The sequence below is a fragment of the Mustela nigripes genome, chromosome 8 (assembly GCF_022355385.1).
Source record: "Mustela nigripes isolate SB6536 chromosome 8, MUSNIG.SB6536, whole genome shotgun sequence".
Taxonomy (NCBI): domain Eukaryota; kingdom Metazoa; phylum Chordata; class Mammalia; order Carnivora; family Mustelidae; genus Mustela; species Mustela nigripes.
The window spans coordinates 13,752,785-13,779,187 of NC_081564.1; the positions used below are offsets into that span (position 1 = coordinate 13,752,785).

At 49.6% G+C, this 26,403-nt stretch overlaps 1 protein-coding gene across 5 annotated transcripts in view; it reads right to left on the bottom strand.

Moving 5' to 3' along the window:
* KSR2 (kinase suppressor of ras 2) overlaps positions 1–26,403 on the bottom strand; it is a 403,625-nt gene that overhangs the window by 252,135 nt on the left and 125,087 nt on the right. The gene's annotated exons all lie outside the window — the stretch shown is intronic.

The window sequence follows — 26,403 nt, forward strand, 5'->3', positions numbered from 1 at the left end:
ATTTGTCCATTATATCTCAAGAAAGCTGGAAAAATTTAATAAATATAGATATTTTTATTATGGTACCTAAATGATATGTTGCTTCAACACATATTGGGGGAATGATTCAATTCTTCAACACTCATAAATCCTAACTGCCACAATTAATGCTATCAGTTGTACCACCTATCCTGAATTCAGGCAAGAAATGAGGTGAGAATGCCATGCCTTAGCCAAAATACCATGCATGCCTGGGGTTGTCCTGAACAGATGAAGTCTTGGGAAATAAAGGTCTGGTGACCCAAGAAAACAGGTAGAAGATGTCCTTATCTCAAGCCTGTCTCCCTTTGGCTCTGCATCCTTTGAGAAACAGCCTGCCTTGGGCCGCCTACCCCCTCCCCCAGCTTCAGCTCTCCGCAAAGGATGGGCAAATGGGCTGCCCCACCCGTGGGCCTGGGAGGAGTAAGAGGGAGGTGGAAGCTGGGGAGGCCCACCCGGCTCAGCTCAGCTCTGAGGGCTACAGCAGGGAAGAGTCCACACCAGCAGAACCTACATTGGAAAAGATGACCTCTGAGACTCTTCTAATTCCAGAACTCACCTCCCTTTGAGTGACAGGCACGATATTAGTTTTTTTAACCTCCTGTGTTGGCAAATTCAAGAAAGCCGAAGGCAGCATTAGATCACCTTAGGTGCTGCAAAGCACCTTATTTTTATCTCCAGACAACTGGGTTGGAGAGCAGCTTTTCCCAAACTTCCTGTTTTCTCCCTTGCCATGTGGACTGAGTATGACCAGCATCTGCCTCGCTTTCTCACCCAACTGCCCTCTCCAGGGAAAATGCTTGTGACGGTTTGCAGCCTGGTGCAGCAGGAGGTAAATTTTTTCAGGTTATACTCACAATCTTGATCCAGAGGTGGAGATAAACGCAGATGCCTCCAAGAAAAAGGGTGTTGCGTAAACTTTTATTATCCTTCACCCCTGTTAACAAAGGCCGACACCTCCGTGGGCACCAGGGGGCTTCTCCAAGATGTCTAGGTTTAGCACTTCCTGAGATAACTGCTTGCCACAGGACAATAGAACCCAGCTGGGTTTGGATCCCAGCTCTACCATTCCCTAGCTGTGTGACCTGAGGTATGTTGCTTGACCTCTCTGAGCTGCTGTTTGTACACCTACAACCGAATGATAAAAGTACCCATTTTATAGGTTGTTTGGAGAATTTGTGAATAAAGTGCCTCGTGAACAGTCAACCTGCCTTCACTGTTACTATCACTGCTACTGTTAGCAGGAATTCTGTTCCCAGCAGCAGGCAACTAAGCCTAGATATCTTTAGATGAGACACCCACTACGTACAAGGCACTTGGATCCACATGGTAGACGGTTTCTCCAGCCACACAGAGCTCACACCCCACAAACCACATTAAAATGAAGACTCTGCAGGAAAGTAAAACAAAATTGTTCATTAATAATTTGTTTGGGCGCCTGGGTGGCTCAGTGGGTTAAGCTGCTGCCTTCGGCTCAGGTCATGATCTCAGGGTCCTGGGATCAAGTCCCGCATCGAGCTCTCTGCTCAGCAGGGAGCCTGCTTCCCTCTCTCTCTCTCTGCCTGCTTCTCTATCTACTTGTGATTTCTCTCTGTCAAATAAATAAATAAAATCTTTTTAAAAATAATAATAATAATTTGTTTATTGGGGGCGCTTGGGTGGCTCAGTGGGTTAAAGCCTCTACCTTCAGCTCAGGTCATGATCCCAGGGTCCTGGGATCAAGTCCCGTATTGAACTCTCTGCTCAGCAGGGAGCCTGCTTCCCCCTCTCTCTCTGCCTGCCTCTCTGCCTATCTGTGATCTCTGTCAAATAAATAAACAAAATCTTAAAAAAATAATAATAATTTGTATATTGATTACACATCAAAATGGTCCCTTTTTGGAAATACTGGGTTCTGTAAAATATATTATAAAACTTCATGTCATTCCTCATAAGGTTAAACACAGACTTACTCACACAATCCAGCAACACCAGTCCTAGGTACAGACCCAGAAGAACAGAAAACAGGGCGTCAAACAAATATTGGAGGTACAAATATCCGTACACCTGTGTTCACAGCAGCGTACCTCACTGTCCCTAAAAGACAGATACAACCAAGTGTCCAAGACGCATGAAAGGATCCACAAAATGTATTAAAGCCATGCGGTAGAACAGCACTCAGCCATAAAGGGAAAGACGTATTGATGCATTCTTGCGCCTGGATGAAGGCTGACATTCACAAACCTCGAACATGCTGCTAACTGAAACAAGCCAGAACCAAAAGGACACGTGGTATTCAAATTTTCCCCTTAAATGCGGTGGTGATTATGTGGGTGTGAATGAACTTCAAGCCACTTTTTTTTTTTAAAGATTTTATGTACTTGATAGAGATCACAAGTGGGCAGAGAGGCAGGCAGAGAGAGAGAGAGGAGGAAGTAGGCTCCCCGCAGAGCAGGGAGCCTGATGTGGGACTCGATCTCAGGACCCTGAGATCATGACCTGAGCTGAAGGCAGAGGCTTTAACCCACTGAGCCACCCAGGTGCCCCTCAAGCCACTTTTAACATAGTTAAAATGGTAAATTTTCTGCTATGTGCATTTAACACAATAAAAAAATACTGCCACCTGTTTCTTGGTATGTTTTTAATTTTTTTTTTTTTAAGATTTTATGTATTTGAGAGAGCGAGTACAAAGCACAGAGGGAGAGGGAAAGCGGGAAGCCGACTCCCTGCAAAGCAGGAAACTGACACGCGGCTCAATCCCAGGACCCTGAGATCATAACCCAAGTTGAAGACAGATGCTTGACCAAGTGAGCCACCCAGGAGCCCGTCTTTGTATGTGTTTTAAAAGAGTAACCAGAAACGTTAGATCACATACATGGCTCGCCTTATCTCCCCCGTGAGACATACAATGTCCCATGTGGGTCTAGAAGAAGAGGCAGACACTAAATGCAGGATCACGCTTCCATCATTTAGTTAGAACAGAAAAGAAGGAGCTGAGGGCTGGGGAGAAGTTTTCCAAGAGGAATCTTTGAGCTGGGGTCTGGCGGATGTGCGGTGATGAAGCAGGCAAAGAAACAGGGCAAGTGTCCCCACTGGAACCAGCACGTGGGTCAGGAGGGGGCCCGCCGGAGGAAATGCGAGGGGCTAGTGGGGCCAGGGTGGGCAGGAACTGAGCCAGGAGAGGTGGGCAAGGACCTACGGGCCAAGGCGGGGATTTGAGGGCGTACTCAGAGCACGGCGCCATTGTGCTCCCACATCCCTGCTCACCGCCCCCAGAAGCTGAGCCCATAGCACTTAAACAGCAGATCTGTCCATGTCTGCAGGTCAACCGTGAACTTCTGGAGGCCACGTCCTGGCACCTTCCACCCCAGCCTTGGGCACAACCCTGGCACCAATAAATGTTTGCAGGCTTGATCTGGAAGCGACCAACACACGTGGGTGCATCCCTGTAGCCCCTAACCTTTCCCCTGTACCCAGCCTGCCCCTGGAGCCCAAACACCGTGTTGGCCATGCTTCCAAAGGATACTTCTGAAAGCAGATGCTGCCAAGCCCAGAGATAGAGGGCAAATGCATAACTAAAAACGTCCCCCCGCCCAGGTCTAAACAATAATTAAACCTCCTACACTGATAAAAATCACAGACCAAGAGGAAAACAAGCTTGGCTGGATATTAGCAATGTTGATGCTCCATGTGAGAGCCTTCTACCCCCAGTGACTACCCCAGGGGGACAGTCTGATGCTGACAAATAAAGTGCCAAGCTTGAGCAGTCCAGTTGCTTATTTGTGGAGCACTGACTACGGAGCGAGCGAGCACGGGGAGGTGTTGGAAGTCTCAGCTTCCAGCCAGCTGTATCTGAACCAGAACTCCTGTCTCCGATCGGGAATGCCTACTCTCCCATCGCAGCAGGAACTTCTGGCTATCGTTCAAACGATCGTCAATACGGTTCATGAGGAAACTAACATATTTTTTAAGGACCTACTATGCGCCAGGAGCCACGCAGACACCTTTCCCATACTATCTCATTTCACTTCTTAGAGCTACATCATTCACAGGGTACAGATGAGACTTGGAGGGGGGTGTACAGAGGGTCCTAGTTTTACTTGGTCTAAAGCTATATAGCTATTATTAAAAAGAGCCAAACTATAAACCCAGGGCTCCTCCTTAACCCTCTTGTCGGGGAGGGGCATAAGGAAAAAGAAAGTGAAGTTCAACTAACCAAAAATAAATAAATAGATAGATAGATAGATAGATAGATAAAGAGGCAGAAAATTGGAGAAAGCACAGGAATGGGAACTAGCCCTCCAGACCCCCTGCGGACCCCCTACGTGAGCAGTATCAGCAGACAGGGGAGCCAAATTGGTAACGGCTAACATCTTTCTGACATAGAAATGACAAAGTAAAATCCACTTCATTTAAGCATAAAATGGTTTCACAAGTGGCTGGACTCAATAAGTATTTCAATAAATATTGACGGAGCGCTACTGTGTGCTGGTGGCTGTGGGCTCCGTGCTCACTACGCGCGGAACAAGTAATAAGGGTGATAATGACCTTCCGGGAGAGTTAACTCCTGGGAACCAGTTACTGCTCCCAATGCTTAGATCTCCTAACCCAGTCTTTGCAATGGTGGCACGAAGGAGATGCGAAGATTTCCCCCATCCTGTAGATGAAGGATGGGGGTGGTGAGGCCCCTGAACCCCAGGGTCCCCAGCGGGGGGTCGGGGGAGAGCAAGGTGCCCAGGAAAGCGGTTTCAACACCATGCAAATGCTTTAGGCAAGACACCAAGGTGGCATGATGATGGTTTAGATCCTGACTTCGCTTCTCTCGGCCTCTGTGTTCTCCCCTGTACAAGGTGGATAACGTCGCATACCTCCCAGGATTACTCTGCGTATCCACTGAGCCAAGATTTCGAAAATATCCATCCCAGTTCTGGTCTGGCCTTGATGGAGTAGCCCATCCTGGCAGACTATCTTCCTCACTGGTGACAGCCAAAAACTCTGGGAAAAACACAAAAGCAGCTGCCTGAGGGTTCAAAGAACATAAAGAAAAGCAGGGCAATAGGGGAGGGAGGTAAAAAAGTGAAGAACGACCATACGGTAGTGGTGCGTTTCCCGCAATTCCTAGCTCCGCTTGGCAAGTGGGCAGAGTCTAGGAATGCTGTGATGCGTGGGTGTGCGGAGCCAACCTTCTAGAGCTGCCCCGCTTTCCGCGCAAAGAACCAAAAACTGAGGCCCTGCTGCGCAAGAATGTAAGGGAAGGGGTGCCTGGGTGGCTCAGGTGATGAAGGTTAAGACTCGGGGCATGATCCCAGCATCCTGGCATCAAGCCCCACATGGGGCTCCTGGCTCAGCGGGGAGTCTGCTTTTCCCTCTCCCTCTGCCTTTCCCCCTGATCATGGTCCCTCTCTCGCTCTCTCTCTCTCTCTCTCTCTGCATCTCTTTGTTTCAAATAAATAAAAAAAATCCTTAAAAAAAAAAAAGAATGTAAAGGTAATATTTTTTTTTCCCTCTCCCAGCACTGCCCGAGGTCAGCTGAGCCATAAAACCGCACTCACATGACACAGAAAAGGCACAGACACCTAAGCCCCCAAGAGAAAACCCATCCCTTTGGAGAGAAGAACTGGGAATAGGGACCAATGTTTTGTGAATCACGGGAGGGAGAATCCATGGGGCTTTTCTCTCTTTTCTCTCACCGTTTTACCGCAAGGACAGGGTCAACTCATTCAGAATCTCGCAACAGGACAGAGACGAAAAGTTTTGGCCAGAAGAACTGGGAGAGAGAAGTTCCTGGGAGCCGGAGAGTTTGGAAGAGCTCCCCAAAAGGAAGTAGGTGGAGGGCGGAAAGAGCTCCCTAATTCTGTGTGTGAGACGCCCTGTGCGCTTAGAACAAACCCAGAGAAGCATCACCGAAACTTGGAGAAATGGTCTGGCGCTGGACCACCACCCCCAGAAGGCAAGACAGAACGTGCCGCCTGAACCAAACAGACTGATGGCTTAAGAAAATCAACACAAAACAGACAAAAATCAATATTCCCCAGAGGAGACCCAGAATCTCGTAACAGATATTCCAAATGTCCAGGAGATACTCAAAAACTACTCGAGTGCTTACTGATGGAATACATAGGACAGCTATAATATGAAGGAAAGTGGAAACCACAATAGCTATCTTTATACTAAGCACAATATGGAAAAACTAGTCCCCACCCTCTGGGGTCTTATAATCGATATGACCGATTATAATGATACAATCAAATAGAATTAAGGAACCAAAAGCAGCGATTTTCAGTCAGTTGTGTCTGCTTTTGGCTCAGGTCATGATCCCAGGGTCTTGGGATCAAGCCCCGCATCCGGCTCTCTGCTCAGCGGGGAGCCTGCTTCCTCCTCTCTCTCTGCCTGCCTCTCTGCCTGCTTGTGATCTCTGTCTGTCAAATAAATAAGTAAAATCTTCAAAATAATAATAATAAATTAATTAAATTAAATAAATTAAAAAAGAAAAGACACCAAAAACAATGGGTTACAATTCCCCCAGCTCTCAAGCTTCCTTCCCTAAGCGCCTTGCCTGGGTTGGTCTCTTCCCGCTTCTGATTATCCATCATTGCAATCCCACTTAGCACCAACTCAAAAAGTGTTATTTATGGGAGTTTTGTTGTTGCTGCTGTTATCATTGTTCTTCTCCCCAGAGACTGTAAGATCCGCACACACCTCATCGGTCTTGCTCAGCTTAGGCTCTGAAGCACTGCACAGAGGCTTGGCCTGGGGCGGGCACACACAGATGTTGGAATAAAGGAATAAATGGGTAAATGTTTAAAAAAAAAAAAAAAAAGGAAGTCACTCAGATCAACAGGTTCATTAGGCAAGGTGACGTGCAAACGGAGTTTAGGAATGGAAAGGTAAGCCAACCACGTGGATAGTCATGAGGAGCTTTAAGATAAGCCAAACTTGGGGCACCTGGGTGGCTCAGCCATTGAGCGTCTGCCTTTGGCTCAGGTCATGATCCCGGAGCCTGGGATCGAGCCCCACATCGGGCTCCCTGCTCATGCTTCTCCCTCTCCTACTCCCCCTGCTTGTGTTCCCTCTCCCGCTCTGCCTCTCTCTGTCAGATAAATAAATAAAATCTTTAAAAAAGGGGCACCTGGGTGGCTCAGTGGGTTAAAGCCTCTGCCTTCGGCTCAGGTCATGATCCCAGGGTCTTGGGATCAAGCCCCGCATCGGGCTCTCTGCTCAGCAGGGAGCCTGCTTCCCTTCCTCTCTCTCTGCCTGTCTCTCTGCCTACTTGTAATCTCTGTCTGTCAAATAAAATAAATAAAATCTTTAAAAAAAAAAAAACTTAAAAAAAAAGATAAGCCAAACTTCTGGACTTTCTAACGAGAAAGGCTGTGATCTCCCCAGATTCCTAGTAACAGGCGGGACCATTACCTGTCTCAACCAGATGGATGGGGATAACTACCAAGGAAGAGTCTTAAAACCTCTCAGCTCAGTGATACCGTTGGTGCTTTGTAATCACGTCTGTGAAACCGCACTCAGCCAAGGAGCCGTTTGAAAGAAGCAATTTCCCTAGACTTCACACTCGCTTTGAAAGTCAGACTGTGTCTGTGGGATGGGCATCATAGGAGAGGAGTCTCAGGAAGATATACGATAGATCGACTGGTGTCTTTCCGCGGCTGTCCCGCAAAGGAGGAATTAGCCCCGTGCTAGGTGGTTCCAGGGCTCAGTGCTCAAACCCACAAGAGGAAATTAAAGGCAGGCAGATTTGGCTTAGTTTAAGGCAAATGATAACAGTTACTACCAGTCCCTTAAAAAAAATACATATATATATATACATTTTATATTTATAAATGTATATGTATATAGATAGATAATTATAGATACATGGCCTCATAAAGTCAACAACTCCTTGTATGTAGACGCCTTGAAGGAAAGACTGAATAATCATAAATTTAGAGCTAGGACTGTCCACTTGACGGGAGACTGGACTAGATCCATGTTTCCCAAACTGCGTGCCATGGAATATGAGTCCTAAAAGTACATTTGAGAAAGACTGTGTGCTATACCCCTCCACTGGAGATTCACAAAGCTTATTAGCATATTAAAGGCTCTGATAAGTCCTTCACAAGAGGAATTGTGCTCTATGACACTCTGCATCTTTCAAATTTATTTGATCATGGAACCCAAATCACCTGATTTCCACCACATGTGGGTGAAACTAATGTTCTACAGAGCACATTTTAAATGAGCTGGGCTAAAAGATAAGTCTGATCTCATTCTGACCATTCTGATCCTCTCCCCATTGGAGGGAAAGACGTATTAGAGGCTGGAAGCTCTAGGCCAGTGGATCTCAAACGTGAGCCTGCATCCAGATCTCCTGGAGGGTTGTTAAAACACTCAATGTGGGGCCCACCCCTGAGGTTCTGATGCCTTTGGTCTGGGGTAGAGTCTGAGACTTTGTACCTCCAACAAGTCCCCAGATGGTGCCAATACTACTGGTCCAGGGATTTTCCTTTGGAAACCATCAATCCAGACCTTGAGCTTAAGACCTTTCAGGTCTCAAACAACCTGAAGTCAGAAAGCTTCTTACATCTCATTCTGGATAGTCTCCAAGCCCTTATAATTCGTTCCTTCACGGAAGGTCGAGAGGGAAGGCAAAAAAGAAATCTGATCCTTAAGGATGTAAATGCAGTCTGCAAAGCTGGAGAAATCCCAGATGGCATTACTGGGGGAATTCAGTCACAGCCAGCCGTGCTCAGGCCTCTCGAGTTCTAATGCAATCACCTACATACTGGTTCCCAGGCACTGTGGACATGGTCTCACTCACGCGGCCTCATTTATCCCAGCAGCTACCACGAGGCCCTCCTTACTGTGGTTGGCCAAGGTCACGCAGTAGAAAGAAGAGGAAGTGGTGTTTGAACCCAAGCCATCTGAGACCACCTCGGGGACTCTTCCTACTATATGCCTCTTTTCTCACCAGTAGGATACCCTTCTCCTCCTATCCTCCAATCCCTGTCTTTATAACAGGAATATATTCTTGAGGAAGCCCCTCCCTTCCAATGACCCTCCTGTAATCAATTCTGCTCACTTTCACGGAGAACTACTAAGCATCAGGTACCTGGAGACACAGCTGTGCAGCAGACAGACAAGGCGCCCATCCCCACTGAGGTCAATGTCATGCAGCGTGTGCAATGTCTCGTCCACACATAGACACATGGCGCGTCTGGTGGCTCAGACAGGGTTTCTGGGAGGAGATGGCGTCTTAGCTGAGTCTTGGAAGGGAGGGAGTTATCTGGGCACACTCTTCAAGTGGAGCCCTGGGGGAACCTTCTATTGTCACTCCCGCACACTCCCCAGCCCATACACTCCCCAGCCCCATACACGGCGCTGCCAATCACTCAGCCACTTGGGGTCGAAACCTAGGAGTGATCTTGATGCATCTCTGTCCCTCCAGACCCTCTGTAGACCTCATACTCCCTCTACACACATCCCAAACCCTACTCTCTCTGTCACCCTTGCCATTGTCTGGTCCAAAGTATCACCACCCCATGCCTCCCGGCTGCCCTGTCTCTCCTCCAGGTCCTCTACAACCCACTCTCCAACAACAACTCATCTGGTACAGTTCTAAAACAGACCCTCACTCCTCTACTGTAAACCTCAATGGCTCCCTATTACTCTTGAAATTAAAATTCCTTCCTGGCGTGCCTACAAGACTCTTCCTCATCAGGTCACAGCCCACATTGCTTCTTCCTCACCCCACCTCTTCCCCCACCCTCTCTTCTCCTGCCACATTGGCCTTCCTTCTTTCCTTCTAATATACCAACTCACCTCAGGACCTTTGCACCTGCTGGTCCCTATTTGGAAAGCTCTTCCCCTATAGATCCTTCAGGAACTCACCCCCTGTCCTGCAGATCATTAGCCTACATGTCACCATCTCAGGACAGACTCCCCTCTCCTCCCACTCACCCCCTATTATATCAAAGTTGTATTTTCTTCAAAACACTGAGTCATTCTCTGATATTTTCTGGTGTATTCATTTACCGTCTGTCTCCCCCAACTGGAATATAAGCTCCATAAAAGCAGGAATTTAATCTTGTTTACTGTTCTTCCACCTAGAACTGAGCTTGGCACATAAGAAGTCCTCAAATATCTACTGAATGAGTGAGTGAGAGGCCAAAAAAACCGAACAACAACAACAACAATACCCCCACAAATCCATTTGATGGGAAATTGGACTGATAATGGAGGGAAGGGAGTAGTGTGCCTCTTTCCCAAATGTATTTTCAGAGCTCGTATTCCATGGCACACAGTTTGGGAAACATGGATCTAGTCCAGTCTCCCATCAAACAGACTGTTGGCGGAAGGCGAGGAGGAAGGGCAGACCTGACAGCAGGAAGATCCTTCTGGAGACTGGCAGGGAATCCAGCGAAGAGACCAGGGTGGCCAGACAAGCCACGGTTGTGGGCACGGAGGGACCCACATCAATTCAAGGGACATGTGGACAGGACATGTGACCGATGGGTGTGGAGGAGGCAGGAAAGGGAGTCTCACCAATCAAAGCGCCAGCAGTCCATCCCACCACTCTGCCCAGAGATGCGAACTGTGTCCAAGCACCTGTCGGCATTCTGTCCCCTAGCTAGACCGCTCCCTATAGATAAACCAGACATGCCTTTTCCGTGTCCCTCTCTGTCCTTCTCTCCGCCCCCAAGAGAAAACCCACATGGCTCTGTGTCCAGAGGGAAGACCATCTTGTAGGCACGTGGATGTTTTCCAAGGGGAAGGACCAGAGTTCCTGCAGTAAGACGAGAAGAAACAGTGGTGAAGAATGGGGGTCCCAGAGTCAGCCGGTTACGCTCCAGGTAACCCCTCGGCAGGCTGCTGAACTCTGTGCCCCAGTAGCCACGCCTGCCACACAGGGAACGGGGTCCCCATCTCAGAGGATACTTGCACCGAGTCCTTGGGACGCAACATACGGAGGGCTGGGCGCTGGGCAGGGCACACAGCAAGCCCTCCACCAAGGGAACTTTGGTTAGGAACCCCGGCCCCTTAAGTCAGATCAGCTGCCCCTCGTGGCCCCGTGGCCCCTGGCCCCGTGGCCCCTGGCCCCGTGGCTTTGTCCCCTGGCGTCTGACTCACTCTGCATCTCTCCCGTGCTTTCGCTGCTGGTTGGCCGCTGTTTCTCCAGAGCTGGGAGATGTCATAATGTGATTGATGCACCCAATAGTAAAAATAACCAGTTATTTTGATGTCGGGTGCGTCATCCCTAAAAATAACCGGGTGTCTTGGAACCGAAGGCGCCACGGGGAATGTTGGGTTGCTTCAGGCACATGCACATCAACACACACACACACACACACACACACACACACACACACTCCCATCAAGACACAAGATACATGCACCCGAGAGTCACTTTAAACAGGATGGGAGAGCACACCGATTTTAATCAAGGGGCAGAAGTCTTTTCCTCCTCTATCATCCTCACTGTGAGCTGGGGACAGTGATGTTTTCCTAGGGGGCTCTTGTCAGAGGCAGCTGGATGGGGACAGAATGAGGCAGCTTACCCTTGGTATCAGAGAACACCGCCGGCGAACAGCTATCCCCAGGCTGCGGCAAGGAACCCATTTCCAGCTCTACCTACCTCCCTGGACTTCATTTGCCACAAGAGCATCCCTTATTCTAAGCTGGTATCATGCTTCCTTGCTTTAGCAGAGAAATGCCCCCCAGACATGTCATCCTGATTTGCGCTGCAAAGGGACACCGACTCATCATTCTTCAGTGGCTGGAAACCCGTCCCTTGCTGTTGAAAGTGCTTGAGAGACTGGGACTGTTTGCTTCTCTCCTGTTCACTCCAGGGGCTACGGGCACAGGGTTTTAAGACCTCTGGGCTTTTAAGAAAATAGACGAGGCCCAATTGGTACAGGATGTCATCCCTCCAGCAACACCGACCCCTTGCCTCCTGGCGACACCTCCTTTTCACACAGACATCCAAGCGCCAAGTGGAACGGACTGGAGTAACTGGGAAGGGGTGACAAGTTTTGGATTTTCAGGACATGGAGACTCTCCAAGCATGATCCAGAATCTTCCCAGATGCCCCCTGTCACCTGGAGAAAAACACCAGCCTCCACAATGCAAGAAAGAGGCCGCACCAGCCTGCCGGCCGGAGAACACAAATTTAAGATGAATGGAAATCGGGGTCAGAAGACCACGTTCAAATGAAAGTTCTGTCTCTGGCTAGTTAGGTCTTTGTGAGCAAAGGATTGTGTGAGCCTCAGTTTTCTCGTCTGTAAATTGGGGCGAATGGTATCTACCCAGTATGGTGATGAGTGACCACTCAATCTCATAACGCAAGGAAATGACTCAGCACCACATATTAAGGACTGAGATGTCATCGTCTTCGTTTCTGATGAGATATGTAAGGGATAGAAGCTGTCTGCAAATTTCTAGACCTGTGTTGCCTTCCTGAGAGGGAAGCTGTTTACCCAAAAGAACACACTGTGTTGGGCAAAGAGAGCACCCTTCAGAGTCCAACAGACCTGGGTTCGGATCCCAGCCCTACCGCTCACCAGGCTTGTGCCCCTAACTCCAAGCCTCGGTTTCTTCCCTTGTAAAATGGAGCCTGACCCCCTGAAGTCACCCTGACCCCTTCCACAGATCTCCAATCCAAGCCACTTGCCAATACAGCCGATGGCATTCAGGGCTCACAGACCCACTGCTCAGCCTGCAAAGTGCCCGGAATTCCCCCGCATAGGAAGGTCAGCCTACGGTCACTTTATTGACCACTCTCGCTCACTAGACAAGCATTTGCTAAGTGCATTCTGTGTGTCAAGTTCGGAACCAGAGTCTGGGAACACAACAGAGAGTTGGGAACCAAGACGGCCCCAGGGGTGCCTGGGTGGCTCAGTCGGCTAAGCATCTGCCTTCAGTTCAGATCATGATCCTGGAGTCCTGGGATCGAGTCCCACATCGGGCTCCCTGCTCAGCCAGAAGCCTGCTTCTCCCTCTGCCTCTGTCCCCCCCCTACTCATGCTCACTCTCTCTCTAATAAATAAATAAAATCTTAAAAAAAAAAAAAGAAGAAGAAGAAGAACCAAGCAGCCCAGGCTCTCACAGGAAAAACTACAAGAGTGACAGAAATCATCACACAAAGACTGATTTGTGGTTCCTCAAAAAGTGAAACACAGAACTGCCACGTAACGTAGTAATGTCACCGCTAGGTATGAACAGCAAAACTTGAAAGCAAATGTTCACAGTAACACATTCCCATTCGCCAAAGGACGGAACCACCCAAAGGTCCGTCGGTGGACGAATGGATCCACGAGATGTGGTCCAGCCGCGCAACGGAAAAGGATTCAGCCGTAAAAAGGGATGAAACATTGCCCCACCACAACATGGTCGGAGCCTGAAACATGCTAAGCAAAAGAAGCCACACACAAAAGGAAAATGTTGTACAATTCCACGACGTGAAATGTCCAGAAGGGGCAGATCTACAGAGACAGAAGGAGGACTGGTAGCTGCCCAGAGGCCAGGGACGAGGAAATGGGGAATGGCTGCTTAATGGGTGTGGGCTTTTATTTGGGGTGATAAGAATATTCTGGAACTAGATAGAGGTAAAGCGGCACGATATTGCGAGTGTCCTAAATACTCCTGAATCGTTCACTTTAAACGGTTAATTTTATGTTGTGTGAATTGCACCCCAGCCACGATTCACGAAAAGCCTGAACTATGTATAATGGAGAAAGTGCTTCGGAAGCACGAGGTGCGGTGGGCAGCGTGAGGCAGGACGCCGTTGCTCCTGGCGGCTTTCCTCCCAGGAGCCAGAAAGTGGACCCAAGTTTCCTTCCATGGATGACGGGTTGAATAACATGCGGTGTCCAGGCAGTGCACCCTGACCCAGCCCTAAGAAAGAACAAAGCACTAACCAGGCCTCCACACGGAGGAACCTGGAAAACATACGGTAAGCATCATAAGACAGTCACCAAAAAGGCAGATGAATTAGCCAGAATAGACAAATGCATCGACACAGAAAGCAGAATAGCTTAGCCAGTGGTTGGGAGAGAGAGAATGGGAAGTTATTGCCTCATGGGTACAGGGTGTCTATTTGGGGTGAAAATAAAGTTTTGGGAAAAACAAGGGGAATGGGTGCACACACCGGGAATGTCATGCTGTACACTTGAAATGTGGCTGAGATGGTCATTTGACATAATGCGCATTTTGCCACAATAAACACACATTGAAAAAAAAAAATCAGAGGTGATGAGCCCGTCGTTGGTCTCATTTGTCCTAAAAGCAAAATTCAGAGGGTTGGTTGGTGTCAGGAGTCAAGCAGATCAGTGTTTACTGCTCGACAAAGCCCACCTCCATGCTGTGTGACCTTGGACAAAGCACTTGATGTCTCTGAGCCTGTTTTCTAACCTATAACAGCACCCGGGGCTGAGGGTGGTTTTCGACATGGATACAAGCCATGATGCCTGGCTCTTGGCGGAGTAAGTAGTGATGATTTTTAAGAGCCTGGGGAGCCTCGAAGAGGCACCAAACTTCTCCACCTCCCACAGCTGGCTCCACCTGGAGACGTAGAAGATGTATCCGGAGGCCATCTTCCACGAGCGGGTACACAAGGGCACCGCCCCTCAGGCATCGCATGCCCCCAGGCCCCACCTGTGACTACACAGCTCAGGGGGCCGACAGATCACCTCAGGCAGAGGCAGGAATACTGACGAAACGGAAGGTCCAGGGGCCTGCTGGGCCCCACGCCAGAGGGTCACAGGAACTAGGAACCAAGGTGTCTGCTCTAGTGTTGTTACGGGGCCCTCACCTGTGCCGGCCCTGGGGGGACAGGGAGCTGTGAGTGTGAGTTCCTGTCGGTCTCCTCACCTGCTCTTCCTGATTCCCCAAGCATAATCCCGCCAAGAGTCACAGAGGCCTGGGGGTGTGTCCCCTGCCGAGCTGGGGAGGCCGAGCCCCATTGGCCACTCATGGGAGAAAAGCAGATCCAACCAGGTACAGAAGGGGTAAGGAGAGCCCAGGGGGAGTCCGGGGAGCAGGAGGTGCCTCTAGCTGAGAAAAGGCCACCGGGCACCTGTGTGGGGCTCCTGAGGGGCCCTGGGGCGGGAGAAATGTACCCGATCTGAGTTTCCCGCATGGAAACTGCCCCGGAGGAAAGGGTAACAGAAGGTAATAGAAGGGGTGTCAGACACGCTTGCAGAAGGGGTGATGAGCAGACCCGCTTGCCAGCCAGGTCACCTCGGGCGGGTACACTGACGCTGGAGCAAATCAGGACAACTCCGGGGCTCAAGACGGCGCACATTCATGACCTTTTCCAGCTTCCGGAGGACCCTGCCCTCCCTGGCTCACCACCCACCCCCTGCCCTTTCTTTACTTTCTAAACCAATGGCATCCCCCTTGCAATCCTGCTCCTTGTCCCTGTCCCTCCTGTCTTCCGCTCCCTCTCACAGGGACCCTTGGGATGACACGGGGCCCTCCAGATGACCCAGGATAATCTCTCCATCCCAAGATCCTGAACTGAATCCCACCCACAAGGGCCTTTTGCCCTGTAAGTTACCAGAGCTGCAGGTTCCGGGGATTAGGAGGATGTGGACATCCCTGGGGGCCATTATCCTGCTCCCACAACAAGCACCTTCTCCACACCGAGACTCTGTTTTCTCATCTGTCAAATGGGGATGAGAATCGTAATAGTAATAAGAGCACCGGTGTCCCGGGTTTGTGTGAGGACCCCAGCGGGAACAGGATGATCTCTGAGAACGGCGGCTCTAACAGCAGGTGGGGTGTCGGCTGGTACCCCTCCGTCCCTTCTCGCCCCTCCCTCTTTCCCAGAAAACCCCAGGAGGCCCGCTGCATCTCTGAGTTCAGGTCTGAGGCTCAGGAGGGAGTAACATTGGACTCCCAGCCCCAGCGCTGACAAGAGGGTATCATTCTTCATATAAAAGTGAAAAATGGATCTTCACACCCCCCGATCTGGGAGCAAATGGGATTTTCTAGGCAGGCTTCCTGACAGCGTCTCAGAGCCATTTGACTGATAATTGCATTGTGAAGCCAGAATTGATAAATTGCCCATGCATTGTCATTACTGGATGTTTACCTGATCTAGCTGATGAATATTAATTCACAAAAAAAAAAAAAATATATTTCCATTCCCGAAGCAGTTCCAGGCAAAATGATGCCTTTCTCTGCACCCCTCCCCACTCCTACCAGCAACTGCAGAAACAATGTACGGAGTTAAGTAATAACAAGCCCTTGTCAGGGTGATTTATTGGGTATGAAAACAGGGAGGGAAGGACTCGAGCTTCCCCTTCGTTAAGCAACACCTGGGGGAAGGAACAAGGCGTCCTTCCCCAGAGCTGGGAGCGTATGTCAGTGGAGAGGTAGCGTCTGCTGGCCGGGCTGGGGAGAGAGTTTGGACAACAGAGATCATCCTCCTGCTGCCAGGGTTTCTGAAAGAGGTGCCTGAGGCCTCCTGTGGACCCTGCCCCACGCTGGGGAGCTCATATGTAAGCATTTGCTATGATGCAATCCGTCGGGACACACCATTAATCCCCACAGCAAGGCTATGAGACGGCGGGGGTGGGCAGGGCATCCCTGTCCCCATTTCACAGATGAACACACTGAGGCGCACAAAGGACAAAGTCTCACTGCTCGGAAGTGGCAGAGCCTTATCGGGAACCTAGGTTTGACTCCCCGGGACGGTGCTCTTTCCACCACACCAGCAATTGGCAAACTGCAGCCTGAGGCCAGCCGTTGTTGTAGATCTGATGATTCTAGGACATCGTCAGATTCGTTCCTTTATGTATTGATTATGGCCGATTTCATCCTTCCACGCGGCAGAGAGGAGAAGCCGTGACAGAGACCATACAGCCTTGAAAACCTAAAATGTTTCCCATCTGGTCCTTTAAGGAAAACTCTGCGGAACCCGGCACGCGGACAGTCCATCTGGAGACCCTACAACCGCGTGCTCAGTAAATGGTGGCCGAAGTCATCGTTACCATCATCGGCAGCCCTGTCGTCATGACGCCACTCCTGTCACTGCTGCCTCCCCGAGACAGAGCTTTCCCACCAGCCCATCAAGGAACCAGCCCTCAGAGAACAAGCGCTGTGTTTCCTGCAGTCAATCAGAAGGGCCTTCAACATAGTTAGCAATATTTTTAAGTCTTTCACTGTTTCTGGGTTCTTCCCGGGAACTCAGATCACAGCTGCGTCCTTCAACAGAAGCTTCCAAAAATGTTAAGTGGCTCTCCTTCTCGTCACGGACCAAGGCCAGGGAGGTCCAAGGGCACATAGTTGGAAAAGGTGTCTTTAGTAGGACCAGTGGGAATGGTCAAGGTGGATCTTCAGACACCCGGCTCCGCTGGCCTCGGCCAACCTAGCATCCTCCGAAGCTGGGAATGAACCCCTGAACTCTACATTGGGGATCAATCATCTCAGTTAGCCAAAAACTAGAGGTTGGGGGACTGGGGATTGGAGGGGTTGATCTCTAGGGATTCGTGACTCTCTACTCCAAAACCAGGAAAATCCCAGGCAAACCCAGATGAGCTGGTTGACCTCACCCCGAGACATCTGAAGGTCACCACATCAGAACCAGGTGGGAAGCCCCAGTGAAGCCAATCACAGGGCTCTTAATTTAGGGGACCTACTTGTTGAATCTTAACCCACACGTGCCTTTGTGGGGATTAGCCAGGCTGTGCTCAGTGTGAACTCTGAATAAAAGAGGGTCATCTAGGAACCATATTGGGGGAAGGCGTGCAGGGCTGACCCTCCCCAGTCACTCCTCTGGGGGCAGAGAAGGGTAGAGGTTGAAAGTGCAGACTCCCAGCCCCGCCACTGGCTAGTTGTCCAAGTGTGGGCAAGTTACTCCTGCCTCTGAGCCTCAGTGTTCTCATCTGTGAAATGGGGACAATTGAAATACTCATTTCATAGAACCGGTGTCAGGATGAAATGAGTTTGAATGACCCAAGAGCATACAAGAGAGCTTCACACTCGATGACTGCCTTGTGCTAATTGGGCTTAAAAGATATCTCTGCACCCGAATTGTAACTGTGTTGATTTCTTTGCATTTCAGACCCTGGTGAAGCGTGCTCCTGGGGCCCACAGCAGCAGGGATTGCTTAGGAGCTGGTAACACGTACAGATTCACATACCCCATCCTGAACCTGCTGAACGTGACCATTCCCCGTACGGGACGCTCGTGCACATTCAAACATGAGGAGCACTGTTTTTAAACATCTGGCATTTCCTGACAGCTGAACTCCGGAGGGACACGGGTATAAAGAAAGAACACAGGATGAGAGGGTGGGATTCAGGAGATGCTTGTTCCAGCCCCAGTTTTGCTGCTTACCTGACACATTTTCTAGTCCCTGCTTCCTGCGGCCCAGACTCCACCAAAGACCAGTTACATCAGCTCTGGGGCTGGAGCAGCTCCGGCAGCCAGAGTTTTAAAGTTTTAAAGGTCATTATAATTATAGCCTGGGGTGAGATGCCCCACTCTAGTCCAGACCGGATCCCCAAATACCTGTTGGGTTCCATGTCCTACCCTCTACATGGAAGCAGTCAGACAAAGAACTTTGTTTTTTTAATTGAGGTGAAATTCATATAACATAAAATTTACCGTTTTCATGGATACACGTCGGTGGTATTACATTCACAATACTGCACAACACCTCTCTCCAGGTCCAAAACATTTCCATCACTCCAACAGCATCATACCCAACAGCAGGAGGCGTCATACCCAACAGCAGCCCCTCCCCAGCCCTGCTTCCCCAGCCCCTGGCAACCACTGATCTGCTTTCCACCTCTGTGGGTACCTCTCTTCTGGACTTTCCCCAGAAATGGGACCATACACGGTGTGGTCTTTTGTGACCGGCTTTGTTCACCCAGCTAAGGTTTCTGAGGCTCCTCCACACTGTATAGCCGGTGTCAGCAACTCACTCCTTCCAAATCATATTCCGGCTCTAGCATTCCATGAATCGAAACTCAGATTAATCCCTCTGGAGGCTTAAAGACACCAGCCGGGTCCCAAGAGCTCTGCTCTGTCCCCCACCCATGCCTGTCACCCACCTCCCCCCGCACCCCGCACACCCTCCTCCCTGTCAGGATCCATTACGGGGGCGGGGGTTGGGGGGGCGCAGGTCACATGAACCTGTTCTGCTCAAGCCCCGCTCAGACTCAGCCAGAGCAACAGTGACACTTCCTTTCCATGGTGGGGAACGCACAGTGCCACAGGGAGGCTCCGAGGCCCTGATGAAAACTGACAGCGGATCATTCTCACATGCTGGCTCCAGGAACCAAGTGAGGAGAAAATGAAGCAGATGTTTCCTGGGTCTCTTGGGAAGCTCATGGCTGCCCTGTATTTTAGAAACCCTCCTCCCAACTCCACCAACCACCAGCATGTCCCTTGACCACCTGAAAAACCACAGAGGGAGGGCCTGAGTGGGACGTAGAAGAAGCAAGAGAGATGGGGAGAGAAGATGCGTAATGAAACCACTGTCACTGGAGAACATTCCCCAAACTGGACTCCGCCAGATAATACTGCTCCACAGTGCATCAGTAGGTGCTATGGGGAAGACAGATCTGATGCGCTCATAAGTTTCGATATCACTGTATATCAGCTCCCCACTTTGAAGAGATTCTCCAAGCAACTTTTCAAATTAAAGGCTCTGACAAGTCCTGCAAGAAAGAAAACTATACTCAATCTACTTAATGCATCTGATCAAGGGAATCTTTCTCTGTGCGTAGGGACCCTCATCTATAAAAGCATGTTAGGAGTCCCTGCACATGTTGAATTCTTTGTTTAACAAATGCCAGGCGATATGCGAGAGACTAAGGATGTGTTGATGGAAAAGATGGTTACAATCCTATACCCAAAGAGCTTCCATTCTGGAAGCAGAGACAGATAAGAAAATAAAAAAGGAAATAAATAAAACAGAATAACAACATCTGAAATCCACTCTTTGGTGCCTGCCTCGAAGATCTCTTTATTCAAACTATCCTCGCCCCCTCCAATCAGCGGTGATGGCTCCCTCTTTTAGCGCCTACAACATTTACAGTAGGCACCATTTGGGAGGTAATTAATTGTGCTCTGCCTGCAACGGCACCCAGATAATTATGCTGAGATTTCATAATCTCTTGGGTTGTTAACGTTCCCTGCTTTATGTCTTGTTTTCTCTGCCACGTTGTAAACTCTTTTAGGAAAGTAAAGAGTAAAGAGTCTCTGTTTTCTCCCTCCCAACTCCCCTTGTGTGCAGCCCGAAGAAGGTGTTCTGGAAGCCTCTCTGCGAGGACTACAATGAACCTATCTTACACAGATGGCCCTCTCCTCGGGCTCCCCCAGACCTATCAATGCAGAACACAGAGGTGGCCCAGCCATCTTGCTTTACCAAGCCTTCCAGATGATTTTAAGGTGGGTGCACCCCAGTCTGGAAAAACCACTAGCTTATGGTCTCCACCCCTGCCACTGAGAGCCCAGGATTAAATCCCAGATCAAACCTTCATTCGCTGTGTGACCATGGGCAAGTAATACAACCTCTCTAGACCTCAGTTTACCTCACCTCTGAAACGCGGATCCAAACAGTACCGACATCAGAGACTCGGTGCAAGGAACTGGTGAGCCTTTCATTGAAAGAGGCTTAGCCCAGGGCTGGGCACACAGCTGAGGTCCGATCCCTGCTACCTCTCACTGGTCAGGATTATTAAGAAAACAGAGCAAGTCTCTCATTGCATCTCGAGCTGAGGCCCCTGCCCATCTCCCCTCTTCTTTCTCCCCTCACCCTATTCCAGGGAAGAACTCGCTGGGCTTTCAACACACTAGCTCATCCCCACCCTGACTGGCTGAACACAGAAAAGCTCCTCTCTTTCCTCCGGGACCCACATTACACACCATTTCCCAGCCTCCTTTGCAGCTAGCACTCCGGCCAACAGAACAAAGACAGAAGTGAGGCCCGGTCCCCCAGAATCGCCAGTGCAACCCTCCACTCCCGCCCCACCCTCCGGGTGCCGGTATCCAGGGCAGCCTACGTGTCCAGGAGTCCTCCTGGACTCCTGGCTCTGAAGGAGCCTGGAACTGAGCACCTGCCCCGCCTGCAAGCACAAGCATCCATTTCAGCTTTAAATGACTTAGAAATAAACCCTGGCTCTATTCAGCTGCTGAGACTTTGAAGCTAACCTTCGACAACAGCCACCATTGCCTTAACTAATACATCACCTTAGGGGTTTAGGCTTGTTCCCACTTTCTGGAAGTTTCTTCCAGGATTTTGTAGATGTTGTGTGTCTGGCTTCTTGTTACTAGTCCTACCTCTTACCAGGGTTTCCTGGTAGCACTGTTGACATTTTGAGCTGGGTAATTCTTGGAAGGGTGGGGGGTGTGTGTCTTCTGCACTGCAGGACATCTGCTGACCCACTGGATATAGCAGATGTCCAGCCCCAGCTGTGCCAACCAAAAATGCATCCAGGGGCTGCCAAGCATCCGATGGGGAGCCCCCAGCTGAGGCCCAGCTGCCTTCTCAGAAAGCTCTTCCCTGACCACCCCCCTGCAAATTACCCCCTCACCTCGCTCGCACCCACTCCGCCCCCTCACCCGGCTTGCCGCCTGTCGTTCATAAAATGTGTCACTCGCTGGAATTAGCTACTCATTTGTTTGTGGACTCCCTGCCCGGCCCCAACATTAGTCCCACCTGAGCCCGGCCCAGCCCGTCCTGTTCCGTACTTCATCCCTCATGCTCCCCAGCACTCAGCACCCAGCACCCAGCACCAAGCACCCAGCACCCAGCACCCGGTAGGGACTCAGTAAATATTTGCCAAAGGGATGACAAGTGAATGGGATGCCGGGATGGCCAATGGACCAGGATGGGAAAGTTGGGACTCAGGAAAACACCTGTGATGTGACCCCTATTAACTCCGAGATTCAACAAAGCACTAGGTGATCTGATACAAGCAGCGGGAAGACAGAATAAACATCGTTTTGTGGGTCATGGGGCGTTTGTGAGGTTCGGTCCCTGCAGCCCTGTCAACAGCAGCTAGAAGGAAGAGGCGTCCAGAGTGACCCTCAGCTGAGGCCACTGCCCCTCGGGGACTGACCACCAGGGAGCTGCTGGCCACTGGGAGCCAACAGACCCACCTGGTCTTCTGCCTCCCTGCCGTGGCTTGAATGACAAAGAACCCACTTCATTCCTGAGCTGGGCCTCCATGAATCCAGACTCTGCAGTACCTCAGTCTAACACCAATGTAGTAGAGAATGAATGAATTCTGGGCACGTTATCTGACTGGAAACTCAACCATCACATCTTGTCCCTCCCTCCCCTGAATGTCCCCATCGAACATGCAGAGGGAAGGAAGGACAGCACCGCACTGCGGGGAGCTATAAACCACGCCTAACCGCCCCGGACCTTCAGCTCGTCTCGGTTTTTTTGTTTTGTTTGTGGGGAATTAGTTTTGGTTGCTTTTAGCAAAGGGAAAACAGGAGGGGAAAAAAAAAAAGTAAAGTTAATGAGCTTATAAGAACAAAGCTAAAAATAAATGAATCAATGAGAATAATGTTGTGAAACAAAATAAAATGCAATCAAAATTAAAATGGGCTAGGATGTTTTTTTAAAGAGTGTCAAACTCAGCAGATTGATGAGTCTTGATTGAATCCACCAAAGAAGGGATTTTTTTTTTTTTTTCTCCTGCTCTCCAGCCCATGCTGGGTCTCAGCCCTAACCCTCTTGGTCACAGGTACTTTAGAAGTCCCTCACATAGAGGGCCGGCCTGGTGAATAGAAAGTTCTTCCCAGGGCGCCTGGGTGGCTCAGTGGGTTAAGCCTCTGGCTTCAGCTCAGGTCGTAATTTCAGAGTCCTGGGATCAAGCCCCACATCAGGCTCTCTGCTCAGCAGGGGGCCTGCTCCCCCCCCCCATTCTCTGCTGCCTCTCTGCCTGCTTGTGATCTCTGTCAAATAAATTAATAAAATCTTTAAAAAAACAAAAAAGAAAGAAAATTCTTCCTTTCATGAAGCCCAACTCCAGGTGAGGTCCTCTGCTCCTGCTGTGTCCTCTACACTCACAGCACGGCCCCCCTCCCCCCCTGACCGCCCTTCTCCTATGTGACAATGAGGTGTTGACCATGTCTCTACCCACTTCTGCTCCAGAGTAAGTATCTTTAGTGCCTTCAGCTCTTCTGCGAGGGAAATACTTGGAGCAAGGTGTAACTTTAACGAGGTGCTTCTCAAACCCTAGCCCCCAGATCAGCAGCATCAGCATCATCTGGGAGCTTGTCAAAAATGCAAAATCCCAGACCCTGCCCCAGACCTTCTTATGGAGTCAGGAATTCTGAGGATGAAATGGGGGCTATTTGTGTTTCTTATAGGCTCTCCTGGGGAATCTGAAGCGTGCTCAAGTTTGAAAGCCACTGCTTTACACGAAGACGGTTTGTAGCAAATTACTTTAACCGCTCTCTGCCTCAGTTTCCCCTCTGTTAAATGGGGGTCTGAGAAGTATCCCCATCACAGCGTCGTTGGGAGAAAGCAGTGAGATAGGGTCTGTGACGGAGTTAACTTGGTGCCTGGTGCCTGGGAAGGAGGTCTGTAAAGGGAGGGCCTGTTTGCTAAGGGGTTTGGTAGCTACAGAGAGGGCAGGTCCTAATTTGGTGGAGGTCTTCCCAGGTTTTCCTGCTCAGAAAAAGAGATATGCTTTGGAGATTCTGCAGGAGCTCAGAGGATCTTCTGGCAGTACCCCAAGGTTCTCAGCCCCACCTGGAGCTCGGGAAAGGACTTGGTTATCCTTCTCTCCCTCTTCAGCTAAGGAAGCCAAGAGAAAGTCCCTTCAGGGGGACCCAGACCACTGAGCCTGGGTCCCGGGAGCAGGCAGAATTCTGTCTGGAAGGTTAAATTTCCAAGTGTGAGGGGTTTCTTGTTCATTTTCATCAAACACCCACCTGTGAGAGCTCTAGGGGTTCCTTGTCCAATAAGGAAAACACCAGCCACACACGGCCGGCCACAGGACACTGGAAAGATGGGTAGTTGGACTGAGATGGGCTATAAGCAGAAATACACACCATGTGGCAAAGGCTTAGCATAAAATAAAAAAAGAAAAAAATGTCTCAATAATTTTTTTATCTTGGTGACATATTGCAATAATTATACTTTGCATGTACTGGGTTAAATGAAACACATCAATGTCACCTCTCTCAAAACTCGAATGTATTGGGGCGCCTGGGTGGCTCAGTGGGTTAAACCTCTGCCTTCAGCTCAGGTCATGATCTCAGGGTCCTGGGATCGAGCCCCACATCGGGCTCTCTGCTCAGCAGGGAGCCTGCTTCTCCCTCCCTCTCTCTCTGCCTCTTTGCCTACTTGTGATCTCTTCAAATAAATAAATAAAATCTTAAAAAAAAAAAAAAAGAAGAAGAAGCCACAGAGCTGGCCAACAAGTACAGAGAAGGATGTTCAACATCCCTCATTGTGTGGGAAATGCAAATCAAAACTACAATAAGATATCAGCTCACAGCTGTTAGAATGGATATTACAAAAAAAGAAAAAAAAAAGGCGAGCGATAGCAAATACTGAGCAGGATGTGGAGGAAAGGGACCCTCGTGCATGACTGGTGGGAATGGAAATTGGTGCAGCCTCTGTGGAAAACAGCATGGAAGTCCCTCAAATAATTAAAAATAGAATTACCCTAGGAGCCAGGCTTCCTTTATCCAAAGGAGAAGAAACGACTAATTCAAAGAGATACGTGCACCCCTGTGTCCACTCGAGCATTATTCACAACAGCCCAGTTAACCTAAGTGTTCATCAATTAATGGGTAAAGAAAATGTGGTAGGTAGATAGAGAGAAGAAATATTATTCGGCCACAAAAAAGAAGGAAATTCTGTCACTTGCCACAGCAAGGATGAACCTTGAGGGCATTATGCTGAGTGAAAGAAGGCCCACGGGGAAAGACAAAAGCCACGTATCGTGTGACCTCACTGTGGAGGGAATCCAGACACAGCGGACTTAGGAAGAGGGAGTGGAACGGTGGTTGCCAGTGGCTCAGGGGGGTGGGGGCAATGCGGAGAGCTTGGTCAAAGATGCGAACTTCTAGGTACAAGTGACTAAGTTTTTAGATACCTAACGGACAGCGTGGTGACTATAGCTAACAAGCCGTATCATATTATTGATGGTTGCTATGAGAGGGGAGCTGTGATGCTGTCACCACAGCAACAGGATGACGAGTGGTGACTAAGTGAGGTGAGGGAGGCACTAACTACCCTTACTGTGGTCAGCATCTCCCAACACATCTGCAAATTAAATCATCACATCACACACCTTAAACTTTCACGGGGTCACAGGCCAATGTATAGGTCAACAGAGCTGGGAAAAAAAAATGTTACCTGTTTCTTTTTCTTTTTGGTGTGCCGTGAGGAAGGGCACCCAGCCATGTGGCAAAGGCCACGTGTGGAAATTCCACAGAGGACCCAGCTGAGCTTTTAGTCCACCTGCAGACATGTGAGTGGGGCGTCAGCTCTGAGATGTTTCCAGCCCCAGACTCCATGGAGCAGAGACAAGTCAACCTCACCTGTACCCTGTCCCGGTTCCTGATCCTCAAAATCCACCGCACAGTACAACAGTTTCGTACCAAGTTCAGAATAATCTGTTACAGAACAGGAACAGTAACATGGGGCAGGCGTCTGAGAACTGGTTTTGTCTTTTCTTAATCATCATGGTAACCTGCGCTCTGAACCATTACACAAGGCAGCACAAAGAAGCCTCTGGATAAACAAAAGGGATACTACTGCCCTCATCCGATGGGCCACAGGGGAGAACATCCTTTGGCCAAAGGTTCACCCCAGTTCAATTCCTATGTGTGCCAATTTTGATAAGCCGTGGCAGAAATTTCAGAGTCTTTCCATGGAAGTTTCTTTTCCTGTGGAAAAGAAAGTTTGCTGACAAAGAAAAATCCCTTAAGACCTGCTGTCCCTTTGCTTCTGGATTTCTAAACCATTCTTGCAAAACTTCATCAGACTCTGAGCGTGGCATGGGAGATAATGATCTGATTTCTCCCTGCCTCAGACACCCTCCTCAAGTTTCCAAACACGCACGGTGTGGGAAATTAGACAGCTCTAATTAATGACTCAATAAATACAGAAAAAGGAGAGAAGTTGGCCCAACAGTCGCTCCGGATCATACAAATCCATTTCGGCTTCTAGAAAGTTCCCTTCCCACAGCGGGCTCACTGATCTCTCAAGGTGCCCCATTCCAGATCTGAGCCGGGGTTCTCATTAAAGACTCTCTCCCAGGGACTCCTGGGTGGCTCAGTTGGTTGGACAACTGCCTTCAGCTCAGGTCATGATCCCGGAGTCCTGGGATCGAGTCCCGCATCGGGCTCCCAGCTCCATGGGGAGTCTGCTTCTCCCTCTGACCTCCTTGCTCATGCTCTCTCTCACTGTCTCTCTCTCTCAAATAAATA